This window comes from Heliangelus exortis, chromosome 14, assembly GCF_036169615.1.
Source record: "Heliangelus exortis chromosome 14, bHelExo1.hap1, whole genome shotgun sequence".
NCBI classification, from domain to species: domain Eukaryota; kingdom Metazoa; phylum Chordata; class Aves; order Apodiformes; family Trochilidae; genus Heliangelus; species Heliangelus exortis.
The window spans coordinates 8,307,439-8,331,083 of NC_092435.1; the positions used below are offsets into that span (position 1 = coordinate 8,307,439).

General features: G+C 36.9%; 1 long non-coding RNA gene across 1 annotated transcript in view; it reads left to right on the plus strand.

Moving 5' to 3' along the window:
• Positions 1 to 23,350, plus strand: part of LOC139802328 (uncharacterized) — a 59,523-nt gene extending 36,173 nt beyond the window's left edge. Inside the window, exons 2-3 of the long non-coding RNA XR_011728563.1 lie at positions 16,107 to 16,214; positions 23,132 to 23,350. This is a non-coding gene — a long non-coding RNA (uncharacterized lncRNA). The remainder of the gene's footprint in view (positions 1 to 16,106; positions 16,215 to 23,131) is intronic.
• The last annotated feature ends 295 nt before the right edge of the window (positions 23,351 to 23,645 follow it).

Here is a 23,645-nt window from a genome sequence, read left to right on the forward strand (position 1 = left end):
TTGCTTGACTAATCAACCAGACTGTATTTCCAGTTCAACAGATTTGTTTCACAAGTACAAAACCGGGTGAGAAGCATTCACAAGTAGCTCTGCTGACAGGGGAAAAGGCTGCCAGAGCACATTTTAGAGAAGGGGAGATTTTGCCACCTGTATTGTTTGGAAATGTAAGAAGCTAACAGACTGGGAAGTTGACTTGTTACAAGGCCTTCTGACTACCATCTGCCACACACACCTTGCATGGTGATTTACCAACAGGGATGAGGTCTCCAAATAGATTTACAGCTGGCATGTACTTCTTACAAGAATTCACTACACTTGCTTTCAAGTAAGCACCAGAAATGCTTTAACTTTATTTAACGTCTTCTGATGAAGCGTGAATCAATTGAACACCCATAGTTAAATGTGTGATAAGAGTGTGACTTGTTTTGTGTATCACAGCTTGTATTATTTTGTCTTGTTTATTGAAGTCAGCCTAGCTGAACTCTTTTGCACTTTCTCTTGCACTCCTTGGGGTTTAGCTCTTGTGCTGGACCACAATAGGTAGGTAAATTTTAACTCCAGGCAGCAAAGGAGAAGTGTTGCAGAGTTGTGTGCTAGTGTCATGCATGTTAGAAAGACACTATGGAAAGCAACTTCTGGGGAGATTCTTGGAACACATAAATTTGCAGAAGCTTTTAAGTTCAGTGGAACTGATTTTGGTTAAAAATATATTTTATCTCCCTGTCAGGTTAAGCAACTGTTACAGTTGTACCAGTGCATATTCTGCGTGCAATCAGTGTTAAGGGAAGGGATTCACATTTGTAATTTATTCTGCTCTGCTTCGCATAATTTATTACCTATCAGAAATATATCATCTCTTTTATTTGACATTTTCAGTATTTTGTTGTGACTAGATGTCTGTTGTGCTTGTTTTCATTGTATATGGAGGATACAGAAAGATGGGGAGAATAGTATTGTGGGCTGTGTTTAAATTACTCTATACCATAAGGGTAGGTAACTTATAGATTGCTGTCTATAGCAATCTATAGATTTCTGATGGGAAAATTAGGTTGCTTCAATAAAACCATAACCTAAAATCATGCAGTAGGAATTGAATTCCTCTGTGGTTGTGGAGATGGCAATATCAGGAGGTTGCAGGGCTATAATCAGTGGCCTCGTATTTGAGGTATGTGATAGTGTACTGGTATCATGTAGAACAGAAAGATTTAGGATTTTTCTCTAATTTTTTTCCATTTCAATGAGAAGTGCTAATAATGCTGTAATGCTGTCACACTTTTTTTTTCTACTTCAGTTGCTTCAAGGACATGTATCTGCCTGTCAAAATCTGTCTTAACCTTTCATTAAGAAAAGAATAATTGGTTTATAGGAGACAAGCATCTGGTCTAGTATTTCTTATGGTAAGGAAATGGTCAATATATGTCTGTTTTTCTTTTACAGCTAGTTAAACTCGTCTATCAGTTCTCCTTTCTTCCCTGGCATTTTTGAAGCTTTGAAGCTCACCCTGTGATTCTTTAATTTTTTATTTTCTGGGAGGCTGTAGGGCATAGTAGACTGACATGATATTAATGGGTCTAATTGAGATAAAGTTTAATGGTTTTTCTCACGCACTTCATCATTAGGCCCGTGGCACATTTTATTGTGATCTTTTCTCTGTGGTCTTTGTGTTAGCTGGTCCTAATTATAATTAAATGTTTCAAGGCTAGGTACAATAACATTTCTTTTTTTCTTCTTTTTTTTCTTTTTCTTTTTTTTCTTTTTTTTAATGCCTAACTCCTTGTTTTGTTTTCATTTTTTTTCCTTCTCCTTTTTTTGCCCCCCACTATTATAGGGGGTTTCATTGCATCTTGCTTACCACTAGCTAGAACAAAATATTTCTATTTACAAGCTGTTTTTATTCATCCAGTTCATAGCTCCTACAAAAATCTGTTAATCACCTTTGACCAGTATTTAAAGCATACTTTAGGCAATCTCAAGAACAAGCATCATAAATATATCTCATGGACATTCCAAGCTTCTTAAGCCCTTAAACCCCATCATATTAAGGAAGAAGTATTTCTCTAATTTCTGAAACAGTCAGTCACACCTATAGTGTTCCTTAAGACAAGGAAATAAAATAATTCATGATTTATCCCCATGTTACTGATTCTGATTAACTGTCTAACAGTCTAGCTCTAAAAGTTTAGAGAGGATAATACCTCCTAGTGGGCAAATTGACTTTCTAAACCTGCAATTGAATGTTTCTTGTCCTGTCAGTCTTGTTTTGCTTGCCATTGGGTTGTGATGGAATAGTTGAATAAAAAATGCAAAGCACCTGCTTCACAGTAACAGAATGAAGTTTTCTCATATGTATTGTAATATTAAAAAGGTGCCTTGAGAGAGCAGCTACTGTGTCAATGGGAAGTAAAAGGGTTAAGATGCACAATTTTAAACTGTTCCTAACCCAGACTCAGTTGTAGCATTCTTACTTTAGTTCCACTGTGCAAACTGGAAATTCATTGTGGACAGTAATGCAATTCTGGCCTTAAAGCAAATTACCAGATGTATTAAGGATTAAACTTTTCTTTAGCCCTATGCAGAAAAAAAAAAAAAAAAAAAAAAAAGCCCAGTGACAGATTAGATATCAACCTTTAATTAAAACATTCCTAAATGCTAACCTATGTCAATATGAGGCATAATGATTATATTTTGAGTAGTCTTGAAGAAATAAACGGAACTAGAATTTTATGCAACTTGCAGGAGTTTCACTGAGTCTTAAGCAGCTGTGACATTTAGATTCTGCCATCATTTGGACCTGCTGCAACAGCCAGGCTTTGCAATGCATCAGGAGGATTTAAAAAAAGGTGAAGAATACAGTCAGAAAAATGCTTCTGTATCTCAACACCACCAAGTATTTTTAAGTATTTCCTGTAGTTTACAATTTTAAGCCAAAAATTCTTTGGTCAATTTCTTGAAAAGGCCACATGACTTTACCCCATCCATCCAATATACCTCCCAGCTATACTGGTCCTTGATAGATCCTCCTCTTAATGATAGTGATAATGGCCATAATCATTTTAGGTATGGGTTTGTGCTTATAGCATATTAGTGGAGGTAAGGTGAGCACTATAAAGGTATCAATAACTTTGCAGTTCTTAAGACCTATTCTAAGTTCACGGTCTCTTCTTTTCCTCTTTTCCCTTTTTCTCCTTTTTCCTCTTTCCCTTTCCTTTCTCCCCATCTCCCTTGCTTCCTTTCTCTCATTGTAGCAGTTTACACAGACTTGGCAAATTATGGTGTGTGAGCAGAAACAATAATCCAGCTCTCTTTCTTCTGGCTGTTTTCCTGGCACGCAGATAAAAGTTGAAAGTTTAATTTAGCCAATACAATGAAAACTGTAGTCCTGGAGAGCAAATCTCCTGAAACAGGAGGTGTCACTTCTGACAGGGATTCATAGCTCAGGTCTGCACTGTGAACAATGACTCTGGTTTTTTGCACACTTTAAAAAGAAAAAATCTTCTGGTATTTCTGGACAACATTATCAGAACAGAAGAGCTAATTAGAAAAATATTAAAAGGAATATTGAATTACCATTTTGGGAATGAAATTTAACAATCAGATTAGATATGAACATCTTCAGAATTTGAAGGTTACTTTTTTGCAGCTTGGGGTTTTCCACAAATACAGCATTGGGTTTAGTTTGTCCCTTTGCTTTGTCAAGTTTGTTTGCAGCTGCTCTGAATGTATTAAATCTGGTTGTGGTGCATTCCATACTTTGTTGTATGCTGGGCTTCAAAGCAGAGTATTGAAGCCTTGGTATTTATGGTCTTTATCTTTTGCAGTGCCATCTGGTGTCAGTTAAAAGAACAGGCAATCCCTTACTTTCTAAACATTCTAGCTGAAAAATAAAAACAAGATAATGAAGAAATACAACTGAAGTTCAGTATAAAACCAGCCTAAATTTTATGCTTCTTTGCCATGTATTTTGAAAAGGGGGCAGGAATTTTAAAACAGAATCACGGCAATTTATCATTTGTTACTCTTTAGAATTTTTTGTGGATAGTCCTGTTTTGTGATACTCATTAGGAAATAATCTGGGAAATCCAGTTTGTGGAAGACAGAAGGTATTTTTTATTTCATTGGTAACTTAGCTTGCACATAGGTTCATGGCACTATACTAATGGGTTCAGTTGTTGCCTTCCACAAAATACAGTTTTCTGTGTGAAAGACAGAAACTTGTATCACTTTCAATCATTTATTAATTCAAAACTACAGTATTATGTTGTCTGTGAATTTTGTGTATTTATGCATAAGATATTGATATCTAGTTGAATTTTTGCAAGAGGGAAGACATCTTGTAACCATAGTGGATTATTTAATGTGTTCCTTTGGCAGTACATTTCTCATAAAGAAAAGCACACCTGTGACAACTGTTACTATCCCAGATTTTTTTCTTAGATTTAGGTTAAATGTAAAGATGTGGTGATGCATGATCTGGGTAGATAATTATTAGCTGTCATTGGCTAAAGAAAGCTGTATCACTTTGTGGTGGTAGCCAAATGAATTTAAGTGAGTACATGTTTTAGAAACTCCTCCTGGTTTGCAATACTGGAATATTGGTAACTGGATTTTTTTGTTGTTTCTTTGGGGGGACGGATTGCTACTGAAATTAATGCAAAAATTTGATTTGCTCTCTATCTATGGACTTCAGCAGTAATATCATCTGGGATTCCTACCTGGTGAGTCTCTTCCTGTTTTTGGTGGTCTCAGAGGAATTAATTCTTTTGAAGTTAATAAAAACTAAACCAAAATATATAGTTCTTTGCTGACAAGTGAGGTCTTGATTTTGCTTTATTCTGAATCTAACAGATGGTATTTTAGAGGACATGAAGACTTGCTACATCTGCAAAAACTTGATCTCAGTGCAGCTCTCACTAGAAGTTAGTGTAAAAACTTACTAAGCAAATTATTTTAATTGAAGTGATTGACACGATCCTTTGCCTCTTTCAATTTACCCTTAATGTATCCATCAAACTGGGCCTTAGAAAATGTCTAATTCTGAACTGCTAACACTTGGAAGTTATCTAGACTGCTGCTTAATGCTTTTGAGATTTGTGATTGAGCTAACTTGATTAACTGAAAATAGCCATTCTTTTTGATCACTCAGAAACTTAAAAAATAGCACTAAAGAGCAGAAGCATTTTCAGAGAGCATTAACATTAACTGTTTAACTGTTTGGGGTTTTTGTTTTTTTGTTTCTGTTTTTTTTTTTTGCTTCTCTGGGCTCAATCTGGAGGTTATCCATAAAAATAAAGCACAGGTGTTTATGCTGTGGTCTGAAACTGGATCAAAACCTATTTCTGTTTAATTTTTTGACTGTCTTTACATCATTTATAGTTGCTTGAGGTCAAGGAGATAATGAGTACTGCACAGCTTATCCCGTGTATCTTCTTGCTGTTAGTACAAGTCACATCTGCTGCACTGGCATCATTATTTTCACCAGCCCCTAAGTCCTTTTTAGAGTTCTCTTTCAGCCTTGCTTCTATCCAGAGTTTTTAACTGTGTGACTTAACTTGCTGTAAAGGTCTAGGTGCTTGCTCATTTAGATCAGATTCATAATTCATGATAAGAAAGATTGAAAAAGCTGTTCCTGTCATCCTCAGTGTAATGATGATGTTGATAATAATTCACCTGGTAGGTTACCTAGCTAGAGTCTAGCTGGGTTTTATGCTTTAAAGGCTATTATCTAGGCTTTAAAAAACAATAGATAACTTGAAAAGTGGGAAGGTAGAGTAACTCGCTCCCACTGGAATAAATCCATGCTCTCCATGAAGCTTTAGAAGAAGAAAGCAAAAAATTGTTGCCTGTGTCGTAAGTCTCTTGAAAACTTGACCCCTCCCTTTATCTGTTTTTCCCCCTGTATTGAGCAAATCTCTTTAAGTGTTATAAGATTTGGGAATTGGGCAATGTTAAGTTTCAGCATGTATCTCACCCTTTTTGTAAGCTGAAGTTGCAGCAAGATGAAAGGAGCAGTAGACCCAATTATCCAACTATAATCACATATAATTATGCATTTCATGTAAAGTAATAACGCTTTTAATTTTTGCTTTTATTGTTATTTCGTGTCAACAAATGGCTTCTTTTCACTGTTTTCTGTTTGCCAACAGATGGCAGCAGAGGATTGGAAAGTAAATTTGGTTTATTTTGTTTGAACAAATAATTGTCTACCAAGGAGCAATCAAATATCACTGAAGGCATGTTTTCTTCATCTCAGCAATACAAGATAAATTTTTAAAGATGCTTTTTAGTGATCAGACAACACAGGAAAAATAAAATTTGTGATTATTTTTCAAGGTTGTTTTTAAGCTCATCTATGTGTTAATGTGTTTGCTTCAGACTGAAATCCTTTCTAATATAATACATTAAGGAACACTGACATTCTGTCATCAGCATGCACAAGGAATGAATCATACTCTGGTTTTTTTTTTACCCTAAAATCTCTGTTTCAGAGAAGCTTGGGGCACATGACAGTTTCCATGAAATTTCCTGACATGAAGGCCCAGATTCACAGATGCTTCAGGAGCTTGGCTTCTTGCATGAAGTTCCCAGCATATTTTCCCAGCCTGCCTGGGTGCTTAGGAAAGCAGTGTGCAGTAGCCAGTGCTTTTGAGTGGAGAGACACAGGAGGAGTTGAGAATAAACAAAGACACTTGAGATCTTGTTTCTCCCTGGAACTTGGGCATCTACCATTTACCACAGAATTTCCTTCACCACCTGCACAGCCTCTGGTGAGACACTTGAAGCAGCACAGGTGGCCAGAGCCTGAAGTTGTCAGTGACTTCCATTACTGAAAGCATTGTCAGCTGAGCTGTAGAACCCATACATTTCCTAGCTTGGTGGCAACACCAGTGTGGTTGTGCTCTTTCCAAACAAAAGCTGGAATTTCTGTAGAATAATGGGTTATTCCATTGTGTGCTGTTTAATTAGATTTAAATTAGAATTTTTGAACACCTAGGAATGAATTCAGGTCTGCAACTTATTTTATGGTGTCCCATAGCCTGTAGAAAACCATGCTGCTCTTTCTGCTCAGAATACTTGGGTATACTTGTGGTGGTTCCAGGTGGGTCTCGTGATTGTTCAGCAGTTGCCAATTTGTTTTAGGCTGGTGGAACTACTATTAAAGCTGCATTTTGTATTTCTCTGATCTCTCTGTTTCTTTCTTATTATTTTTTTTAATCTCTCCACACCCAGTGCCTTTTCAATCACCCCAGTCTTTTCATGTTGGCTCATCCTTTTTCTGCTGTGTCATTGTTGTTCTTCCAGTGCTGCAAGGAGCCACCAGCAATATTAGAACAATGATGTAATTACATCTTTAATTCTCTTTCACATCCTTACAGTTCCCAAGAGCAGCAGATCCTGCAGGGAGCCAGCAAAGCACAGTGTGTGTACCACACACCTTGTGTGGTACACCAGTAAAACTGATGTTGGACCTTCTGAGGTACCAGTCAGAACAAATTCCTAGAAGGCAAAGGATGAAAGTTCAGTTTTCAATTGGCTAGGGGCACACATGACATCTTTTTCTTGGAGGTAGGAGCAATAATTCAGATAAATGATCACAAATGTTTCTAGAAGTTTTTATTTTTAAAAGTTACAGTGGAAAGAATAAAAGTTGTGGAAAGAAATACATAGCAAAGTCAGATGAGGAGGAAGTAAAAAAGAGAAGGAGAAAGAAACATGATGGCCTCTGTGTGCTGGGTGCAAGTAAGATGCATTTGAATTTCAAACATCCCCAATGGCTTTACTCAGCAGAAATGATCTGCATCTCCTTTGTGTAAGTAATATCTCAGCAAGCTTTGGAACAAATCCTCACACCCTACTGACTTTTAATACTTAGCAGAAAATGAGTTGCTGAATAAAAGATGCGACAATTTAAAAGGGTCTTTTCATTGGGAGTCAAAATAAATGCTGCAGAGAGTTGGTGCTTTTGCTGTCAGAGCAGGTGAATTACGTTTCCACTCTCATCCCATCTCACACAATTGCTTACAGCTTTTCTAACACATACCTAGGGATCTCTCTTCATGTGAAACTTAATCCATTTATGTGGAGGACAGTTAAGAGACTAGTCTGCTGCTCATTAAGGAATGTAAAAGGAAGCCTAGGATAAGGAACATGTTTTAAAACAGTACCCAGGAGAGGAAAGAGGTAGGCAGGGGATTGGAGTGTGAGTATTAAACCAGTTTTAACTGTCATTATTTTTTATTAAGCATTGAGAAGTCTGAGGAGACTTTATAATAGCAAAGATTTAATTCTCTATATGGTTTAGGGGCCAAGAGAGAGGATTTGTTTTTAAACACTGGAGTGAAAAAGAGTTGCATTGTATTTCTGGAAAAATATAAAAGGGTGTCTCTGAGAGCTAGTAAAATTGTTGATTCCTGCCCTATCCCCCCTGTGAGCAATCATTAAGTGAGAGCACTAGAAAGGCTCTAATATTTTTATAAGGGTAGATTGAGATTAGGGTTCAGCCGTGCTCAACTGGCAGTGTGTGCAGAGCTCCCCTCATGGGAAAAATGCTGGTAAGGTCTCTAGAAAATTACTTGGAGAAAACAACTTTGAGAAATCAGTAGCTCACTGAAAATAGATTGTAAACATTTATGACAAGTTAAAAGAGTTTTGATGGCAGGTTGGCAGCCTTATGCCATTGAATTATTGCATGAACATAATGCATTTTTTCATTCCTGTTGTAACCTGCAGGCACTCCTTTTAAATATGGCTTATTTATTACATGAAATTCTTAATTTTATAATCCTAAATATGTGTTATAAATCTCTTGTGACAAGTATGAATGAAGCATGATCTGTAAAAGAACTAACATTTTTATGCTTAAAATTGCCTTATACCTGTTGTATGTTGCCCTAATGCAACAGCTCACTATATCTGTGGTAGTAAATCTGGACATTAAAGACAGCTTTTCATCTCTGGAATTCAGAACAGTTTTATTTCAGATGGCAATGGTAGCCCTTTTCTGGCTAATGAAAAAAAAAAACCTTCAAAAAGAACCCATGCTTTATTCAAATTAAATTGAGCAATAAGATTTATATTAGTAGGAGGAAACATAGACATTGACACTCCATAAAAACCATGAATCCTATAGCAGTATCCTTTCTGGAATCTGTGAGAACCACACTGCATGGTTGATCTGTGAGCATCAGTCTAGTATATTGAAAATGCTTTGGGTTTTTAATCCAAAAATCAGCAGAGATTAAGTCCACTGCACTTCACGTGTGATTTCATGTCCTGTAGCCTGTGTAGCTCACCTTGAGTGTGGGAGGAAGGAGAACATGCAGAGAGCCCATAGAGACTGATGACTGTGGCAAATTCCTGTCTTCATGGCTTTGAAGAAGGGCTTAGAAGATACCAATGTTGAAGAGTAGAATTGGGAAAAGTCATGTCAAGAGTAGAAACTTTCAGCCCACAACACCAAAATACTTTATTGCAAGTTTCTTAGCTTTTCAAGCTCATCCTCCAAGCCTTGCACTATGAAATTCCACACCCACCTCAGCCCCCAGCATGTGAATTGCAGTAGGTAAATCAACAACTTCATTCTTTGTGCTTTTCTTCTTTTCCCCTAGGTCTTCCTTGTAGAATAATTGTCTATCAGTAATGGAGTCTGAAACCAGATAGCAACAATAGCAGAAACTTTCTAGGAAGTAATTATATGAGTAGAGATTTTTTTTTTCCTTCCCTAGCTGAAATGACTGTTTCCTTTTTCGATGAGAAATTACAGATCCAGTTGTGCAGCGGGTAGCGATTCTGAAGCAATGTCATAGTTCAGAGATATGTTTTAATTGACCCATCTACAGAAAAATGAGTGTGAATTCTAGAATCTGTTGAAAAGCCATAGACATACAAAGTAGAGAGAGAGAATATGGTTGCCATAGACACAATTTCGTATTCTTTTCTCTGTTTACTGACTTGATAACTCCTTTACTAGAACCCAGAAAACAAAACCAAAAAACCTGTGGATGTTCAGAAAAGTCTGTTATCCTTGCCACCATTATAAGATGACTTTCAGAGCCCTTCAAACCACTAATTACCATGAAAAGGCTGTGCCACGGTGCTTCAGTTAAATATTTGTATATGCAAGAATACATTCAAGATCAATATGTAATTATGATATGCATAGAAAGATTTCATCGTCAGGTTTAGTAAAAATGGATGGACTTGACACAAATGGTTAGTAGAAATTTAAAGTAGGAAAAGTGCAATTTCTGTAGCTATACCACAAGAATGTAAGATTCCTTATTCTTCTTTATCAGGAAGACAGCATGCTAATTCATCTGAAGTTTGCTGTTCTCTTCTTTTGTTTGTAATACCTGAAATGTCTGTGAGATTTGACATATGTGCAGGTGGGTTAGAGAAATTTTCTCACAGTATAGCATGTTGTTTTACTAGTAAAATTCTCTATCAAATCACTGAAAGCTGTAATCTGTTCATATAATGTTTGAAAGTCATCACAATAGCCACTAAAATTCTTTTTATTGGAAATAGATACAGAGATTTTTAAAATATCAAAAGGAAGACATTTTATTTAATACAAAAAAACCTCACCAAACCCTAACAAACTGTTCACTGTAAATGTTTGGTAACTGGAGGCTTGCATGTATGTTATTGCTTAAGAAAAACTTGACAACCCAACCTGAAGGGATGAGGTAGGGAACTCCAGGAACTCTAATGGGAGCAGTTCAGCTTATCTCTGACATTGCAGCCTGGCTGCTGACAAGCTCAGCTGTTCTTTCAAATGAGGGAATTGTATCTGAAAAGGTGATAGTCACATAGAGAAAGATGGTGTCTGAAGAAGAGTTAGACAGGATTTTTTCATTAACATTAAAGAGCTCTTGTTATTCATTTGGCAGCTTGCCCCCAAGACTATGTGAGAATTGTCATTTGTAGTGTCTTTTCATAAGAGATGGTATTTATTGTATGGAATTGCATTTTATCTGTTCCCTTAGGAAGTTCCTGAACAAAACCAAAATATAGACAATTTGGAATTTTTGTTTAAAAGAATTTATTTTAACCTAAGTTTTAAAGTGATTGACTAGAATTTAAAGGCTCTTTTACTCAACATCTGTGAATAATAGGATGCATCAGCCTCTTAAAAACAAAAGTGCAGGGTTAACTTTTCAGTGCCAGGCTTACTTCCCTATTGCACTTGCACTTCACTGTTTTCCTGGTGTTACACTCCATACCAGCATCACTCAGACATGGGGTAGGGTTCATCTTTGCTTATAAAACACTCCATTAAAAAAACAGAAATGGTTTCCTGTTACACAAGCCATGGTCAGGAGGACTGAACCCGAGTCACTTGTCAAAGCTGGGCAGTTCATTCCTGTGCTGCTCAAGACAGCAACAGAACAAGCAGCCAGCCAGAAGTTTTATGGCCCAATTACCAATATCCAGTCCAGGTCTTCTACCTTTTGTTCTGACCTCTAAAAGGCTGTAGTAGAATAGAGGTGGTCAAAGCAGGATACAATTAGAAAACAAATAAAATGTCAGTGCTTTAAAATAAGGAGAGACAAACTCAATTGGCTTCCTATTCCTCTTAAAACTATAGCTAAAACACCCAATTAAAAATGCATAATAGATGTATGATAGAAAATACAAAGTAGATGAAAGGAAGATACTAAGTGGCTGTAAATTGAAGCCATCAGTCTTTGCCATGACTTTGTTATCAGGACATCACCATGTGCACTTTTGATCAGTAATAGTCTCATGGTTGCCCTTTCTATGTAGCTTGAATAAAAAAAAATCTGAGTCAAGAAATGTCACTGGAACAGCCTGTGCCTCGTGTGTCCAAACTAACAGGTGTGGCTCCATGTAAGAACCAAGAGCACCCATGTGTAAAAAAAGATAAACCAGAGCTGGATATTGCCACTTCTAATTCAGCAGCACTTTGTTCAGTAAATCACTGCAGAGATGAGTGAGGGCAGGCCATGTTTGCTCAGGATGTCACAGATTTACACAGTTGCTGTGAGAATTACAGAACACTGAAGTGTGTCTTCTGCTCCTGCTGTTTTGAAGTTTATTTTGAAACGTGCCAAACTGTATTCCTGCCTGAAGTGTTCCTCAATAATATCAAACTGAAAAGTATTATTTCTGAACTTTATCTGTACATCTTATAGTTTTGGAGAAGTATAATTGTATTGTTTACAAAAAAACCCATGACCTTTTTATTCTTTTGAAAGTGTTTCTAGCTAATGAGAGGCATTTGTTGTTACCAGTCTCATCTCCTATGCAAACTAGATTATTCTGATGGGATTCTTTTCAGTTCATGCTTTTAAGGAATGAGCTTGTAGGAACAGACAAGAGAAATGAAACTGAGAATTAGTTGTTTTTAGAGATGTATTCAGGATAGTGTTTCTTCTGCAAGACCCAATTAAAATAAGAAATGGGTTTTTTTCCCCCCCTTGCTTTCTTCCTTTTATTCTTCCATCACATTCTTCCTTATAAAGTGGCAGTTGTAATTATAGGGATGTATAGTCAGTATGGAAACTTTCACCAAAATGGAGTGCCAGAATTGGAGACAATGCAGAAAATGTCACATTAAAGATTCTCTTGTGCTAATGTTACTGTATTTTTATTTTATTTCAGATATCATTTAGGTAATTTGCTTGAAGGTTATAGAATGATTAAATCCTTAATCTAAACTTAGTATTATCTAGAAGCAGAATGATAGCAAATTATTATATCTCAGTAGAATTACATGAATATGTGGATTACTATTTAGTTCAAAAATGTCTCAAAGATATGCTGCAATGTATAAGATTGTATTATTAGTGTTTAGGATAAAAATACATACACAGTGTCTGTCTTTTTACACTTACTATTTATGGGGAAATAAAAAACCTTTACCTAGATACAGTTTACTGTCCTCCTCCATTAGTCAAATCTAAGCTTTTATTTTAATTTCCTCTTCTGATGTCTTTACCATCATTTAAATTGTATTTAAATGTGGAGCTGTACTCTCATATTCCATTTGTTTTTTTAATTGGCTTTATTATCTATTGTGTAGGACTTAATCAGTTCTATTGGATGTTATCTGCAGGTGTCTACAGTAGGGGCATATTAAATTGATTTTTCATTTTTCACATCAAACCAACTGCATACATATAGTTGTTGCTGTGTTTGCTATTGACAGCTGGGTTATTTAAAGCCACTCAGTCAGCGTGTAACATATATCAGGACAATTACAAACTCCATACTATAGATTTATTAGACAGCAAATAAGAAAATAGTAACTTGTGGCAGTTGACTACCCAAGATGAAGGATTCAGAGGGCATGGAGAACTCTGGAAAAGCATTCAGCATCAGTGTAAGTGTTCTCCAGGTGAAGGTGAATGTCTTCCAAGGAACTGTGATGATGAGTGAGGCACAATGCTGCTTCCCTGTTATGAGTGTTCTTATGCAGGCAGTATTTGATTTTGTCAAACGATGGGTCACTGTATTGTTCTTCATATTGAAAAATTTGGAAAACCTGTGAAAATAGTTAAATCCCAAAGACATGGGACTTGGGAGGTAGATGGAGAAAATGTATATGCGTACTATTCATAATTTAAAATTCAATAGTGCATTTTCTCTGCATACAGAAAAAATTCTGTCAATACATCTTAGCTGTGAGGACAGGTAAAAGGTAAGCCTGAAAAGGCAGATGCAGTGTGTAGACAGTCCTAACAACAAACTTAATGCTGTCATCAGTAGCTGTGTGTCTGTGCTATAGAACACTGTGCCACAGAACATTATACATGTATTTTCACTTGTGAAGTGAAGGGTTCAGGTGCCAGCTGGCCATCTGAACAGAGCTTTTGGGGCACACGGGCTTCTATCTACAGTTTGGAAGTGGGCACGAAAACTACATTTGTGTTTAAATTTAGTACAGCAGGGTCCAAATAGCCAATTCTAAATTGTGCTTCCTAGTTGCTCATCTCCCAGAGAGAAGTATTCTATGCAAAATGGACATTTTTTCCTTTGTGATAATTGTTTATCAGGATTGCCAAGGTAATCTTAGAAATCTTAGATTCTCTCTGAAGATGTTGCTGATGCTGTGATCTACACAGAATTAGGTATTACCAGTTTCAATATTTTTTTCCCTTTTGTATAGTAGAGGTTAATAAAAATCTACAGTCCAATTTTGCACCCATTTCTTTTCTGTTGGTGAACACAAAGTGGATTGATTAGAGTCACACAACTATTTGGAGTGTGGCTGTGTTCTGACTGAAGAAAAGGGCTGTAATCAAGCAGGCTGTCAGTGAACACTAAAGAAATGCAGCAAATAGTCCTGCATTTGTGTCAGATTTTCTTTCTAGACCTAGCTCTGTTCTTTTAAACCATGAATAGCTTCTTTTCTCTCGCTTTAAATCCTTATCAAGCTGTGGAGAGATTTGGAATGGCTTAAAAGCCAGATTTTACATAAAATCTTTTGTTTGACTTTACTACTGTAATGAAGAAAATAATTTTGGTAATATGTAAAGACTTGCTGGGCTTTATTAGGAGTCCAGCAAGGAGTTTTCCTTCTTTGAGATATTTTGGACACCAGTGAATTTCCTTAGAAAGCAGTTGGCATTGCCTATCAATCTATTAAAGTGCCTTTCTTGTAGAAGTAGGTTTTACTTACCATCTTTTAGAGATGCACTGTTTCTACACAGTCTCTTTGTAGGAGTGGTGAAAAAGAAATTTGATTTAAGCTCCATTCAGTTAGAAAGATCAATGTCAGAGAGATTTCCCTGTCACAGAGAAGTCAGCAGTCCCTGCTCACTGTATACCCTTGGAGACTGTTAAGTATTGGGTTCCATCAGTATAATGCATTATTCTCTCCGATAAAAAAGCAGTGCATTTCGTTGCTTAAATGGAATTTGAATAACATTCTTGAAATCAATACTGGCTTCTTATCCATATAAAGATAATTGATCTTTTTGAAGCTCTTTAAATACAATGAGTAGTTGATTGTGTTTTCTTCCATTGTTCAGCTCAACACCTTAACATCATAAAATTAAATGTTGCTTGTAAAATGACTGTAACATTCAGTGGTCTTCACTTTTACAACACTTCTTTGTGGTCTGTTTTAGCAAATTAACTGTAAATGAAGATAAGAGCTGCTGCTTTGAAATGGGCAATGTAGCAAGTACATTTATTTGCAGTATATGGAAATAAGTCACTTCTGTGGCCTCTGGCCATCCTCACAGTATGCACTTTACACTCCAGCATTATTGTTTTTCTTATTTTCTAACATTAGTCAGATAACTGTGTTAGTGCCTCTGTGGCTGTTTGATCTGAAACCTGAAGTTTGGGTACAGAGTCTTTTATATTTCAAATAAATACACCTTAATCCTGCATTGACACAGGAGTTACAGTTCGCTGCCTAAGCATGTTAGAAGCATGAAGCAGAAGTAATCTTGGATATTGGGGAGAGCACAGGTTTTCAGACTCTCTTTTCCTTATGATGACATGGTAAAGAAAAAGCTTCAGTGAGTGCATGATGGGTGCCATCCTCTTCCCAAGTCACAATATTGGTTCCTGCTGAGATGTAAGGAAGTGCAGAACAAGGATCTGCTTCATAACGTGTCTAAGAGGCATCTTTTTCACATATAATATCTTTTTAGTATCCAAGGTGTTTTATAAATTTTTAACTGGTAAGACAGAGAAAATCCCACATCTTTTCTGTTAAGGTCTGAATTTTCATCTTATTTATATTTGCGTTTACAGAACATCAAAGTTTGATGTTGTGTAATTGAGAGCGAAGGTTAAAGATCTTTGAAATTTTCACAGTGGATCACCACACATGAGCAGTTGCCAGTGGGAATCCATTAGCACTTCTGCAAAAGCGTGCTATTTATTTTAATTTATTGTGATCTGTTAACTATCACCTTATACTTTTTAGTTTGATTTTGCTCTCCATTTATCTTAATCAGTCACTCAGTTGTTAAACAAAACCTACCGTGACTGGGAGTAGAGCCCTAGCTTCTGCACAACTACTTTGTATTTCTTTTCTATGCCATACATGCTGAAACTTTTATCCAAAGATTTTCTATTTTTATCTAGTACTAATAAATTTTGTATTACCTTTCATCCCACTGCAGGTGACAAAATTTATCATGTACACTCAGACAGAGCCTGTGGCTGATGCAGAGGTCTTGTTACTGAACTGATGATAGCTGATGACCATTATCTTGCTCGTGTTCTGTCAGGTAAGTCATACAATTGCTAGCTGGTGTGTGAAAATCCTGACCTGTTCCATGTCAGCACAAACCTTTTGAAAAAGCAGAGCAGCAAATAATTTATATGTCGAAGAAGACAGAACTGCAGAACTTCCCTGTAAAAGAGATTTAAGTGTAGAAATTGTTACTGAACAAGTAAATATAAAAAAAGAAGAAGCTAAAATTCTTTATTCACTGAATATTGTCCACTGGATATGGGAGCCCAGTGATGATGAGGTGGGCACAGCACTGTGATCTCAAATCCAGCAGAGTAGTGAGTCTGAAGATGTGTTTGCAGTAGGTAGACACAGACAGAGGAGCTCAACAGAGACAGAAACACCTAGCACTGTGTAGACACAGATTGGATCATCATGTTCCTGTCTCTGACTGATCAGGCTGAATATCTGTTAGTGGGAATGCAAATATTATATATATACATCTATTTGTATACATCAGACAACTTTTCATTTGCTGGCCTTGGTGTAGCCTGTGGCTGGCCCTGGGCCCTTGGTCCCCAGTGCTGGGGCATATGAGTCCCCAGGGCCCCCAGCCCAGCTCCAGTTGCTAGCACACAGCCCACTGGTCACTGGGGAAAAATTCCTGTACAACTGAGTAAACTACAAGAGAGCTCCAGGTTGGGCAGGGGAAGTTCAAACAAAGCCTTTCAATGCCCATGCCTTACAAAGTCAGCATAAAAGTTGTGGCCTTTAACTAGCAATGACAATACTGTACTTACAGTACAGTGTATCCAGGCAAGGTAAGCTGAGCAGTGTATCTCAAGATTATAAAATAGTGCCTGTTTTGTTGGAAGGGGAAAGTTTTGCCTAGAAGCATAGAGTTCAGCTTCATAGTTCCAGTGAAATGCATTCAAACGTACTGAATTTGGCACTGTCATCTGACCATAGATTTCACTAAAATCATAAGCCATGCAGTGTTTTATTGCAAACTTGCACAATAAGGTAGTATATTTGTAATAGCATGGCTTAGCAGTGCAGATTATTTGATCTTCAGAAGTAACCAGAAATCAAACACTTTGATTGCAGCTCTGCTTTTAAGCTTAATTGCAAATCCAGTGTGACCTACAGAAACCAGTTTGCTGAATGATGATGATGATGATGAGCTTTGCTATAAAAAGGGAAAAGTAGTGGTTCTAAGGGGTTTTTATAATGTTTTATCAGTAGGAAAACAGAAGTGGCAATTGCTTTTTATTGCTCCATAGTTTTATTATTCAAAAGATGGAATTTACACGAAGCAGCTGCAGTTGTCACTGAACCAGCTCTTTTAATGTGTAGCTGTTTTTTCCTGTGCTGTATTATCTAGTGGCAAGAAGCTGCTGGCTTCAATCAAATTTTTTAATCCAGTAAGAGTTGAGTTTATCAAGGCCGGGGATGAATACTCCAGTACTCTCACTGAAAGAGACCTTTGTAATAGTTCTGAATTGTCTGCAGAAATCCCATTCCTTAAATTAAATCAACTTTCGGTCTTTTGGCTCTCAGTACAGAAGAATTTTAAGATTCATATCCTATTTCTGTTTGGTTTTCCTCCCTTTGTAGTTTTTCCACCTGTCTCTATTTTGTTATTCAGTGTGTGAGAAAATGCAGCTCCACAATAAACGTGCAGTCTGAATTAATTACCTGTTTTCTGTAAATACAAATCAATGCCAGCAAAGACAACATGAAAAGCAAGAAAAGGGAGGACTAGCTCCCACCATACCTGTAGTGCTAGTGTTCCTAATTTTAAAAGATATTTTGAAAGGTACTGTAGTTCCTGGTCCATTGTCAGTGATGCTGTTCTTCCTGTGACAAGGTCTCACCCCACAGAGTTGTGCCTGAGAGATGCACTGAGCCCAAAACAGAGGTGTGGTTTCCTGCAAGGATCAGGTCCTGCTTCAAGGACAGTGAACATCTCTTTAGCTAATTTGACCTTAGAGAATATAACTGACTCATCACAGATGACCAAAACTGTCAGTATATGACAAATTCCCCTCAGCACATTTAAGATTGTGTTGAATGTACTTTTGGCCTGCTCAGTGGTGAAGAAATGAGGTGTCAGTTGCTGTGCATGTTCATAATTACTTCCCATAATGACAGGTTTTGTCCAGTGTTATGCAAATGCTCCCTGCGTGATCAGAGATGACTTTTTGTGAGAGAAGCAGAATTTGGTGGAGCTGTCTTGTTCACTATAGACTAGACAAGGGTTAACTCCTGCTACCACGGTTCTTAGGGATTTTTGGTAATAGTCATTTGCTGGATTTGTCTTGGTGTTAATTGCATTTGATACAATCTTAATTCACAACTGGCAGTAGGGTATGGAAACTGCAGACTGTCTGGCAATAGAGTATGGAAACTGCCTGCTGCCAGACAATTACATCTTTATTTTAAAATAATGATGCATATAGTTTACAGAGCTTAAAATCTTGTGTGATTATAGAATGTAAGGAAGGTAAGGGTGTTAGTATGTTATGTCATGTTCTCCAACCAGTTTGCCTACTTTCCACATTAGCATTGAGTTGGACTCCAGAGAGATAAGTCTATGCTTTTTGTTAATCTGGACAGGCAGTTATAAAACACTGTTGTAATTAAATTTCTCTTTTCATTTGAATGGTGGAATTAAACAAATATTTTCCTTTGGAGGAAAGTAACAATTTGATGTTAATTGCTTCTATCTGTTTCTCAGCATTGTCAAATAACCTATTGTAAAAACTGCTGAATATTTCCAGGGGAATGCCACATATTGCATAACTTATTGCCTTTGCCTGTTATTTCATTTGATGGTTAAATGGTAATTGGAACGAAAGGAATAAAGAAGCACTTGTGGGCTGGGAACCACTCAAGGGATTGAGAATCTAAAGCAGAACAATGATTTAACATTTTTTCTTTTGTTCAGCTTTTCTTTTCATGTGTGAATTACATGCGAGTAAGAGAGATTATAGGGAGAAAAATAAAGGGAGAATGCTGAACTCATTTAGATCAAACTCCCAGTGCCTAGTAAGCAGAGAGAGAATCTACAAACTGTCTAATCTTTACAGTTTGTTCTTAGCCACCTCAGATTTTGTAGAATTCACAAAATCATTCTGAGAAAGCAAATTAGCCTATTAAAACCAGAAGACACAAAAACAAAGCTTCAGTATCATACCAAGATATGTGGTGGCTTCTAGTTACTGTGGAAGGGGCAATCAATAGAAAAAACAGGAAAGGAAAGAAAGAGCATCCGCAGCAGTGGTTTCCTGGAATGAAAATTGTGCTTGGATTGTTACTTTATTGAGTTTTACTACTGTAGGACATATTAAAGGACAAATCAACTCTCAAGCATCTATTAAAAATATGCAAGGAATTTGCAAGTGAAAAATGTCAATACAAATACATTCATTTTCAAAATGGGCTGTGTAAAAGGCAGTAGAGCTGATTCCTTCCAATTCTTTTGAGGTGCAAAGTGTCATTTTTCCTTACATTCCTGAGCCAACTTGAGTCTGTCCTCCCTCTCAAATACATGCTGGGTTTTGAAACCAAACCATCTATGCTGAAGAAATGGAACTACTAGTTTTCTAATTTATTGTAAAAACAAAATCGTTAACCAGGCTTTTCACTTATGAAAAAGAAACATTTCCAGATAGTTAGGCTTATTATTTTATATATAAAAAAAATCAAAAGCCACAGGTAAAATTAAAAGAAAGTTATTGCTTCAAAATGGAAAAAAAAAGTAGATATTTCACTCCATAACATATTCAAAGTGTGTTCTATCTTTATTTCAGTATTCTGAAAAAGAATAACACTGACTTTCTTGTGGGTGTGATTTTTATGTTAACTGAATTCTGTCATTTTGACAAGTGAGTGAAATTTAGCTGGGCCAATTTTTGCGTCTTTCTAACCAGTGAGAGATATGAGTGGTTTTCTTTGTCCACCTTTACTCTTTGTCAGTATGGATTTGGACAGTACCTCATTATAGTTCTTATTTCTGGCTGCCTGTGAGCGTTCCTGGAGGCAGACACTTTTCTTGGGTAGTCAGTTCCTCAGACTAAGCATTTCAAGCACTATTGTCAGGAAATTTTTAATTTTTTTTATTTTTTTTTTCCCCCAAATTTCACCTCATTCTCAGAAATGAAAATTTCTTGCATTTTTTTAAGGGCAAAGTGACAAGGTGGCCGTGCATACAGGCCTAGCAAAGGAAGCTTTCAAATACAGATTACATGTCAGTTCATGATGGAATATGCTTTGAAAAATATTCTTTAGAAAGCTAGTCTTGCTCCCTTAGGTAGCATTCTTGCAACATACCTTGGTTTTTTAACCTTACCTTCTTACATGACCTGGCATATAAGGAGCACTCAAAAAGCTCTGCTTTATTAGAAGGTAAAACAAAATTATCCCTGTCCTTCTCCATGTATAAAATCAGAGGAAAAAGCAGCTTTGGCCTGGTTTATTTAAAAGGATTAGCTGAAGGACATCTAGACTGCACCACTCCCCAGTTTCATAACATTTTAGTTACTGTACAGATTAATCTTCACTTAATATTTAGATAAACCCTCCCTGTGTATGGGAAATGGTCAGTTCTGGTGAGCTTCTGTGGCATTTTCACAAATCCTCTGCCATAATTTTACCAAAGTCACAGCCTCTGTCCCAGCAGATGACTGGAGTATTCACAAAATGTTCATAAGGATCACACTGCTCTTCAGAATCTGAAGTTGGAGGTTTTGATCTGTAATAGCATTCACAAAACACTGGGGCCCACAGTTTGATATGTAAATATGTGTCTGGTAGACTGGGGCTCCATTTTATTTCTTTGATATGGAAAGTTGCTTTTAGCTTAAATGATATCATTTATTTACTCAAAAACCCCCAGTTTCTGAATGCCTAAGTGGATCACAGGGAAACAGTTTTGCTTCATTGAAATGGAAGAAGAAATGCCTCAAACTGGGTATTACTGGCCTGCATGCCAATTTCCAAGTTATCCTTGGCATTTTTAATGGGAGGACTAAGAAAAATTAGATATGCTGCAGCATTCCGTTAAAAAAATGTTCAAATACTTCCAAGGATTTTCAAATAAGTACATTTAAACTTGATTTGAAATGTTGCTTTTGTATTTTCCTTACATATCCACCTTTTAAGTAGATGTAAGAAGTATATACAAATTTAACTGTATTTTATTTTAACAGGAATATTTTCCAGATAATTTTTCTTACCACCCATCAGGTATTTGGAACACTGAAATTGTTTTTCTGCCTTTTTATGTTCTGGTAATGTAACTAAATACCCAGCAGATGTGCATTTGCACCTTAAGCTGGATGTGGATACAGAGCCAGAAGAGCAAGAGCCAGGAATGTAACCCTCTGTGCTTGGATTTCACTTGCTCACACAGTGATCTCCTGTGGCTTTCATTGCCTGCTTATACTTTTCAGTCTCACAGCTGTTATTTCATTAGCAAAGGTTTTTTTTCCTTCAAAGCTTTGCAGTGCTCCGTGCATTTTTTTACAGATTATTATACAGAGAGCTGTACCTCTTACAAATAAATACTAAAGCCTAAAAACACAGGTTAGTAATTAAAGAATTAAAAGTGTGGTCTGGAGTTTCCTTTTAAATCTTTATCCCAGTATGTCTGAAAGCTTTTTTGTACTGTAGCCAAGTTTGGAACAGCTCAATCGGTCATTTATAAGTAACAAGAAATTTGAAAATGGAAATCTCTGAGTAGATTGCTGTAGGTCAGACTGCTTGTACCTGGAACCATTATGTAGATAACTGTGTGGCTTCATCTCAGAGGAAGCAAAGACTTGGTCAGAACTTCTTTGTGAACCAGAACAGTGAGGAAAAGTTTGTATATGAAGTTCTCTGGAAATTAATAGTTTATTGCTTTCAAATATTTTTCAAAATAATTGTAATTGTGTGGAACAATAATGTCTCAAAGAGATTAGGGCGTTCTTGGTCTTGGGTACAGCCTGTGCTTATCACCACAGCTGGTAAAGTGGTGCAAAAGGACCAAATCAATAGGTAAAAGCAGTAGGTACTGAGGCCTTTGCAGCAACTCTAAATGCAGTTTGGGGTTCCACTTTGTTCTCTTGGCACAACAGCCCCAACACTCCTGTGGTTCAAAGCTGTGCAGAGCAGTTACTGTTGGGGGTGCCCATCTTCCCCCAGAGCCCACGTGTCAGGGAGTTCGTGTCACCTCCCTTTGGGCAGCAGTTGGCACACACCAAAAGCCCCTGTGGTCTGGCATAACACACAGGGAGTCAGAAGAGCCAAGGTTTTTCTTAAAAACTGCCATACTGCTATCAGCCAATATAACAGCATAGACACAGTCATATCCTTATGGATATACTGTGTGACAGTGAATGGGAACAGAGGGGGGTTGAATATGGGATGCAGCATCTACTTCCTTTCCCAACAAAACATATAAAAAAGCTGCTTAGTGTTGTTTGGTGGAAGGTGTTCACTTGGGTTTATATCCTTCTTTAGTTGAGGTCAAGACTTCTATGATATATAAAGTTTTCTAAAAACTTGAGCATTTTGGATGTATGTGAATTTCCAGCAAAGCTATAGAAACAGTTTGGTTTGTGCAATAATAATTCTTTTCTGCTTTGATTTTTTATTTTTTTTTTTTAATGGTGAGATGGAACTGTGTTCTTTTGACATTTTGCAATTAATTCATTATGAAATTCTTAAAACCATGTAAAATTGGAAGATTCCCTGCTCTAGAAATAGGCATTGTGCCCTAATGGAATAACTACTTACAGAAGTGATGGAAAACAAAAGATGGAAATATATTTGAGCCTATCTAAATATAACATCTAGAACTTGGATTATATTAAAATACTCTCCATTTTGCAATAAATCTGTTTTATTCATGCAGTTACAGTATTTGTCTCTAGGCTTGTTTTTTCAACAGCTATTTCTTGAGCTGCTTTATCTGCCCATTTACAGGTAATATAAGCAGGAATTTGGGCTGCTGTACCTGGAGGCAGGAACAAGAATTGAGATTCAGAATTGACCAGAAGGGAGGCAAGACAGGAGGAGTTGTCTTTGATGGAAGCAGAAATTGAGATGGGCAGTGATTCAGACTGTGCTAAAGCAAAGCTAGGGCATTGAACACTGACTGTCTGGCCTCTGGCCCCCTCCACACTACAAAGGTTCTCCTGCAAAAGACAATCTGACCTGCTCTCTGAACACAGCTCTGTGCTGATGGCTGTACAGCATTAAAGGCAATAATATACATATATGTGGCTTGTGAGCAATAAGACATTGTGTGATGACTGCTACAGGAGGAAGTCTTTACACCTGAAGGAGAAATTTCCTTTAAAAAGTAAATACTTAAGGAACTGTGTTATTTCAAAAGCAGGGTACTTAACTTGTGTGCTTCAGAAGTACATCAGACATTGCTTTGATTCTAATCCTGAACAAGAGCAAACACAAAGTGTGCAGGAGTTTGTGTCAGAAA